Genomic DNA, 8,005 nt, shown 5'->3' with positions numbered 1-8,005 from the left:
CTGGACTGTCTGGCATCAGGGCAGGAACTGGGGGCGGCTTTCTTCCAGACAGAGGTGCTGGAAGTATTAGCCATTGCAATTAGACAAGAAGAAGAAATAAAAGGCATCCAAATTGTAAAAGAAGAAGTAAAACTATCTTTATTTGCAAATGACATGATATTGTACATAAAAAACCCGAAAGACTCCATCAAAAAACTAATAGAAGTAATAAATGAATTCGGCAATGTAGCAGGATACAAAATTAATGCCAAGAAATAAATGGCATTTCTATACACCAATAGTGAACTTACAGAAAGAGAGACTAAAAAAGCAATCCCATTTACCATTGCACCAAAAAAATGAAGATACCTAGAAAAAAACCTAACTAAGGAGGTAAAAGACCTATACGCGGAAAACTACAGGACACTGAAAAAGGAGATGGAGGAAGACATAAACAGATGGAAGAACATACCATTATGCTAAGTGAAATAAGCCAGGTAATGAAAGAAAAATACCACATGATCTCACTCATTTATGGAAAATAAAGAACATTATAACCTGATGAACAAAAAGATAGATACAGAGGCAATAAAGCATCGAACAGACTGTCAAATTACAGCAGGAAGTCTGGGGAGTGTTGGGGCGGGGGGCAAGAGATCAACAGAAGGACTTGTATGCATGCATATAAGCACAACCAATGGACACGAGACACTAAGGGGTGCGATGAGGGCATGCGACAGGGGTTAGGGAGGCTGGGGAAGTTCAATGGTGGGGGAGGGAAGGAGATATATGTACCACTATATGTAATACTTTAAACAATAAAAAAAAGAATGTAAAATTATAAATACAAAATTAGGTATTTTGTACTTATTTAGAATTTGTATTTTGTACTTATTTAGAATGAGAAAAGAAATCACAACAAACTATAATTTTTAAAAGCTTATAAGTATCACTGGCATCACAAAATCCAGAAAAATATGTATTATATTCAAAAGTAACTCCCTGACACCATTATAGACTCCCAAAAATTCTGCAAGCAAGAAACAAGCTAATAAAACTTCTCAGCTGCATGCTACTCTTCATGAAAAAGGAAGGACACAGAGGGCAGAGCTGCAGCCTCAGAGGATAGAGCCATGGACCCAGAAGGCAGAACCATGAACCACAGAAGTTTGTTTACAGCAAGCATATCAAACTGAAAGGCTAATATGGGCCAAATAAACAAGGTTTAAGTTTATGTGGGCTGCAAAAAAAACAAAAGCTTCAATTTTCATAGAAACGTAGGTTTATTTCAATAGAGACATGCTGAATACAAAGGGCTAAAATAAATAAGTAATCATTAACATAAAATAATAGAACATTTTAATAAAACAATATTTTTTCTTGAACATTAACTTACCAGACACTGAATAACTGCACAAATTAATAAACGTAATGCAAACAAACCTATTTTTCTTGTTCTCCAAAAGCAAAATATTTCCTGTTGTGCACACCAAACAAGTCAGTCCAAGACTAAGGACATGGCCATCGGCTGCTAAAATATTCACTGCTAGTATTAGTGGATAGAAATGGTGCGCCTGCACGTAAGGCATGTAAGGGAAATGAACGCAACACGATTATAGTAATCAGTTATTAGCAAACATTGTAGTTCGTTATTAATAATTATGTATAACAGGATTTTGTAAAAATTAAGTTATGAAATTTTTATTAAAACGTTTCTTACCTACCGTTATGTTGGCTGAGCCGCAAAAATATTCCTTGTAGGCCACATGCGGCCTGTGGACCACAAGTTTGACATGCTTGACTTACAGGCTTTGAAAACTAATGTTTGCTCATCAAGATTTTGAATCTCTTAGAACTGGTGACTCCCTTTTGCCTTCCATTTTCCCCTACTATGAATAGGAATGTCTATAACTAATATCCTATGTCATCCCACCATTGTGTTTTCACAGCAGATAACTTGCTTTCTCTTCATGAATCCACAAATGGAGCTGAATTTTGTCCCCGAATGGAATCACATCCAGAGCTGACCCGTTCCTAATTTAGATGCTTTATGTAATATTTGGGACTTTTGAACTGATGAGACTTAGATGGGATTTGGGGTTTGAGTTGATTTTGTAATGGGGTGAGCTGTTGGAGGGCCTTAAAGTGGGGTGAATGTATTTTTCATGTGAGATGGACATGAATTTTGGGGGGCCAGAAGGCAGACTGTGATAGACACAATAATGCAACCCAAAGATGACCACGTCCTAATTCCCAGAACCTGTGAATATATTCATTTACAAGGCATAAAAATACTTTGCAAATATAACTAATTTAAGATCTTAAAATGAGGGGATTACCCTGGATACTCTGGGTCAACCCAATATAATCACAGCAATCCTTATAAGAAGAAGGCAAGATCAACATCAGAGGAAAGAGATGTGACAACAGAAGCAGAGGTCATAGAGAAAGATTTTTGAAGATCTGATGCTGCCAGCTTTACAGATGAAGGAAGGGGTTAGGAGCTAAGAAATGCAAGCAGACCTTAGAAGCTGGTGAAGACAAAGGCTGTATTCTTCCCTAGAGCCTGTAGAAGCCTGCTAATACCTAGAATTTAGCTTAAGTGAAACTAATTTCAAACTTCTGGCCTTCAGAACTGTAAGATCTTATTACTTGTGTTGTTTTATGCCATTAATATTGTGGTAAATTTCTATGGCAGCTTTAGGAAACTTACACAGTAACCTAGAAATACATTCCTATTAGGATTCTGAAATTTCTCATTTGTTTTACTGAGATGTTCCAAAATATTTCCAAATAGCATTAGTGCTTTATTAACCTTTTGAATAGTTTTTGTATCTCATTTGTGCTTGGGTATTCCTTCCAAGTCTTCACAAATATATTTTAGAGTTCTTAAAATATCATTATACCAAATCCACAAGGCTTGAACAGCCTTATACTATGTAATAGGCAGACTATTTTATCATATTTATTCTTTAAAAGAAGAATCAAAGTTGGCATGTGTATTTAAACTACTACATCTATGAGATAAACCAAAATATGTAGTAGTTTGAAGTGGCCTTCTTTGTATCTTGTTATGGCCTTTGTTTTGAAGTCTATTTTGTCTAATATGAGTATTGCTACCCCAGTTTTTTTTACCTTTTCATTTGCATGGAATATATTTTTCCATCCATTCACTCAGTCTGTGTGAGTCTTTTGTTCTGAGGTGGATCTCTTGCATACAGCATATACAGTATATGGGTCATGTTTTCTTATCCATTCAGTCACCCTATGTCTTTTGACTGGAGCATTTAATCCATTTACATTTAAGGTTATTATTGATAGGTATTTATTTATTGCCATTTTTATGTTCTTTGTGCCTATGATCTTCTCTCCTTTTCTTCTTCAAATAACTCTTTATTGTTCAGATTATTACAGTTGTTCCTCTTTTTTCCCCCCATAGCTCCACTCCACCCGGTTCCCACCCCACTCCATGCCCTTACCCCCACGCCCACTGTCCTCATCCATAGGTGTATTTTTGTCCAGTTTCTTCCCGCAACCCCCCACACCCCTTTCCCTCCAAGGATTGTCAGTCCACTCCCTTTCTATGCCCCTGATTCTATTATATTCACCAGTTTATTCTGTTAGTCAGATTTTTTATTCACTTGATTTGTAGATTCACTTGTTGATAGATATGTATTTGTTGTTCATAATTTTTATCTTTACATTTTCTTCTTCTTCCTCTTCTTAAAGAATACCTTTCAGCATTTCATATACTACTGGTTTGGCGGTGATGAACTCCTTTAGCTTTTTCTTATCTGTGAAGCTCTTTATCTGACCTTCAATTCTGAATGATAGCTTTGCTGGGTAGAGTAATCTTGGTTGTAGGTTCTTGCTATTCATCACTTTGAATATTTCTTGCCACTCCCGTCTGGCCTGCATAGTTTCTGTTGAGAAATCAGCTGACAATCGTATGGGTGCTCCCTTGTAGATAACTAACTGTTTTTCTCTTGCTGCTTTTAATATTCTCTGTCTTTTGCCCTTGGCATTTTAATTATGGTGTGACTTGGTGTGGTCCTCTTTGGATTCCTTTTGTTTGGGGTTCTGTGCGCTTCCTGGACTTGTAAGTCTATTTCTTTCACCAGGTGGGGGAAGTTTTCAGTCATTATTTCTTCAAATAGGTTTTCAACATCTTGCTCTCTCTCTTCTTCAGGCACCCCCATAATTCGGATGTTGGTATGCTTGAAGTTGTCCCAGAGGCTCCTTACACTATCTTCAAATTTTTGGATTATTTTTTATTTTTGCTGTTCCTGTGGGGTGTTTTTTGCTTCTTTGTATTTCAAGTCTTTGACTTGATTCTTGCGATCCTCTAGTCTGCTGTTGGATCTCTGTAAATTATTCTTTATTTCGGTAAGTGTATGCTTAATTTCTAGTTGGTCCTTTTTCATATCCTCAAGGGTCTCACTAAATTTATCGGCCTTTTCTATAAAAACCTTATAACCATGGTTTTGAACTCTATATTCAATAGTTTGCTTTCCTCCATTTCTTTCATTTGTGACCTGTTACTTTGTCTCCGCATTTTGGCTGCTTCCCTGTGTTGATAAAGCGGCTTTGTGTGCTAGGTGTCCTATAGGGCCCAGTGGCTCAGCCTCCCGTTACCTGAGGTGGACACTCTTGGTGCACCCCTTTGTGGGCTGTGTACACAGTCCTGTTGTAGTTAAGCCTTGATTGTTGTTGGTATCACTGGGAGGAATTGACCTCCAGGCCAATTGGCTGTGAGGATCAGCTGTGTCTATGATGGGAGAACTTCTGTGCTGGAGACACCCTTTTGAGGCAAGACTTGTTTCAGTGGGGCTTTGGTGCTCACTGAGTCTGCCCCCTGAGTGTGTCCCTTATGGATCTGAGGAGTTGTAATCTGGATGGTCCCACTCTGACCCCTGGGTACACTGGCTCTTGGATCTCCAAAGAGGTGCTAATTTAGCCTCTGCCTGAGGCCACCCAGCAGGTGCTATGGAGAGATCTGCAGATTCCTCTTCTTTGTTTGGGGTTTGGAGGTGCCCAGATGAGGCCCAGCTGTGAAGCAATGCAAGCTGCTGTGGGGCCTTGGTCCTTCTTTTGGATGTTCTGGGTCTCTCTGACTCAGCTGCAGTTTATTAGGTAAGTTTAGATTTCAAAGGACCAGGCCATTCATATGCAAAAGCCTCTGTGACAGCTTGGGCGGGGAGGGGTCTCTGGGCGAAGCAAACAGCAATGGCTTCCCATAAGCCATGCCCTAAGAGGCCCCTGGGTCTCAGTGTCCCACGGTAATTGCTGCAAGCACCTCTGAGAGAAAGCTGCCCTCAAATTCCGCCCGAAGCCAGACAGTCCAGTTTCTCCCTGTATGAGTCTGGGTCCCCAGAGTCTCGCCCGGAACTGGAGTTCAGAGCAGTGGGGAGCTTGTGTCTCCCTCCCGCTTGAAAAAGACAGCCATGTACTCAGTTGCCAGCCCTCTCCACATGCACGCCTCCGTACCTCTACCTTTACTTCCACAGCTCCTCTGAGTCTCAGTGTGCTTTTCTCTTTCCTTCTAGTTGTAGAATTTCCACTCAGCCAGCCCTCCTGTGGTTCTGGATGATATCCGTTTTGTCTTTTAGTTGTAGTTTTGAAGTTGTTGTGCGAGGGAGCAAGTTCAGGTATTTACCTATGCCGCCATCTTGGTTTCTCTCCTTTTCTTCTTCTTAAAGCAGTCCCTTTAATATTTCTTGCATTGCTGGTTTGGTGGTAATGTGCTCCTTTAACCTTTTTTTTTTTTTTTTTTTTTTTTGGTCTGGAAAGCTTTTTATTTTCCCTTTAATTTTAAATGATAGACTTGCTGGATACAGCAGTCTTCGATTTAGGCCCTTGCTTTTCATTACATTGAATATGTCATGCCCCTCCCTTCTGGCCTGAAGTGTTTCTACTGAGAAGTCAGCTGACATTCTGCTGGGAATTCCTTTGTAGGTAATTTTCTGCCTCTCTCTTGCTGCCTTTAAGATTCCTTCTGTCTTTTACGTTTGCCATTTTAATTATGATGTGTCTAAGTGGTCTCTTTGGCTTCATCTTGATTGGGACTCTCTGTGCCTCCTGAACTTGTGTGTCATTTTCCTTAACCAGGTTGGGGAAGTTTTCTGTCATTATTTATTTAAATAGGTTCTCTGATCCTTGCTCAACCTCTTCCCCTTTTGGTATTCCTATAATGCAGATGTTGTTACATTTCATGTTTTCCCAGAGCTCCCTTAAGCTATCTTCCTGCTTTTAAATTCTTTTTTTATTTGCTGCTCTAATGGGTATTTATTTCTACCTTGTCTTCCAAATCACTGATTTGATCCTCTGCTTCATCCAAACTACTTTTAATACCTTCCAGTGTGTTTTGATATTAGATATATCATTCTTAATTTCTGTCTGGTTCTTGTTCATGGCTTCTATTTCCCCTTTCATGTTGTTGTAATTTGCACTAAGTTCTTTAAGCATTTCTATAACCATAGCTTTGAACTCTACGCCTAATAGGTTGCTTGCCTCCATTTTCTGGGGCTGACCAGCAGACCCTGAGCAACAGATGAACGATTACTCTGACACAGGATTGCTATGAAAGAGAGGGCTAAGGGGCTGCCTGGCTAAAGGAACCAGACAGCCTCGATCGCCTGCCTCTTCAGGCTTTTATTGTATCAGCAGTTTGAGATAAAGTTTATCTTTTAGATACAATCAGTAAGGTAAGTATTATTGGGAGGACACATGTGTCTGCAGTGTCCTTTAAGCAAGGACACCTAACGATTAAGCATAAAGATTCCAGTAAAAACCCAAGGGTCTGCATGTGCACAGACTTGTTTGAAAAGGTCAAGGAACAACTAGGGGCAGCCGCCTTCAGCCAATTCCCCTAAGTTAGAATTTCGATAAACAGGGGCAGGCTGCCTTCAGCCAACTACCCTTTTTGGAATTTCCTCCTTACTGACTTTCCAACCAAGTCTCCCACGCTTCCCTACATCCGTTTCATTTAGTTCCTTTTCTGGAGATTTCTTCTTTTCTCTCATTTGGGGTTGTTTCTTTGTCTCCCCATTTTAGCTGTCTCTTTATATTTGCTTCTATGTATTAGAATGCCTCCCAGTCTTTGTGAGATGGCCTTATGTAGAAAGTGTCTTGAGGAGTCCAGCGGTGCAGTCTCTTTGTTCATCTGAGCTGGGTGCTCTAGGAATGCCTCTTGTGTGCATTATTTAGGCTCTCCTGTTGTAATTGGGACTTGATTGTTGATGTCCCATTCATGGGAGGGATCTCCCCTCCGACTTGCTGCCAGTGAGTTTCAACCCTGTTGTCATTGTGCCAGCTGTTATACAGGTGCTTTGGGTCTGCTATTTGAGACTTGCTGGATTTTGCTCTGTTGTTGAATCTGGTCCCTTGGTGTGTCTATCCTGGGCCTCCTAGGAGCTTCTCTAGTGCAGGTGAATATGAGTCACTGTCCCTTTCTGGCCCTGGACAACCTGATTGAGATCCAAGAGATTAAATCCCCTAGTAGTCCAGTGGTTGGGGACTCCTTAGCCCAGAAGCTGAGTCTGCCTTGTCTCACACCTTGATTGTCTCTGTTATGAGCTGTACTCCCTTCCCCCATGGAGCTGGTCCCACAGGTGTCAGCTGCAGGCACTTGGGGTCCTACTGGCTTTTGACTCACTCCGTGGTCTGGGGTGGTGTCTGTGGCAGGGACTCAGATGCTGTCTCTGACTAATTAGATCAGGCAAAGACTCAAAGCCTCCAGAGACCTTCCTCTGTCTGCAGACTGATTGGATTCAGTCAGAGAAGCCTCAGGCCATTGTCCACAGGTGGGGTGAGAGGTTTTTCCAACAGGGTGGGGCAATTGCTTCTGCCTGGAGGCTAATTGTTATTCTCAATCTTTTAATGGGCCTCAGAAAGTCCACAGGGTGGCAAGGGGTTTTCCAATAGGGTGGGGCAACTGTCTTCCCCCTAGGCAAGAACCACCTGGATAGCAAGGGTCTGCCTAAGAAAGATGACCTCCACAGTGTGAGGGAATGACGCAGCACAGGAA

Source organism: Cnephaeus nilssonii (assembly GCF_951640355.1).
Source record: "Cnephaeus nilssonii genome assembly, chromosome: X".
In the NCBI taxonomy this organism is placed as follows: domain Eukaryota; kingdom Metazoa; phylum Chordata; class Mammalia; order Chiroptera; family Vespertilionidae; genus Cnephaeus; species Cnephaeus nilssonii.
The sequence above is the reverse complement of the archived record's forward strand: the minus strand, read 5'-3'. Positions refer to the sequence as shown.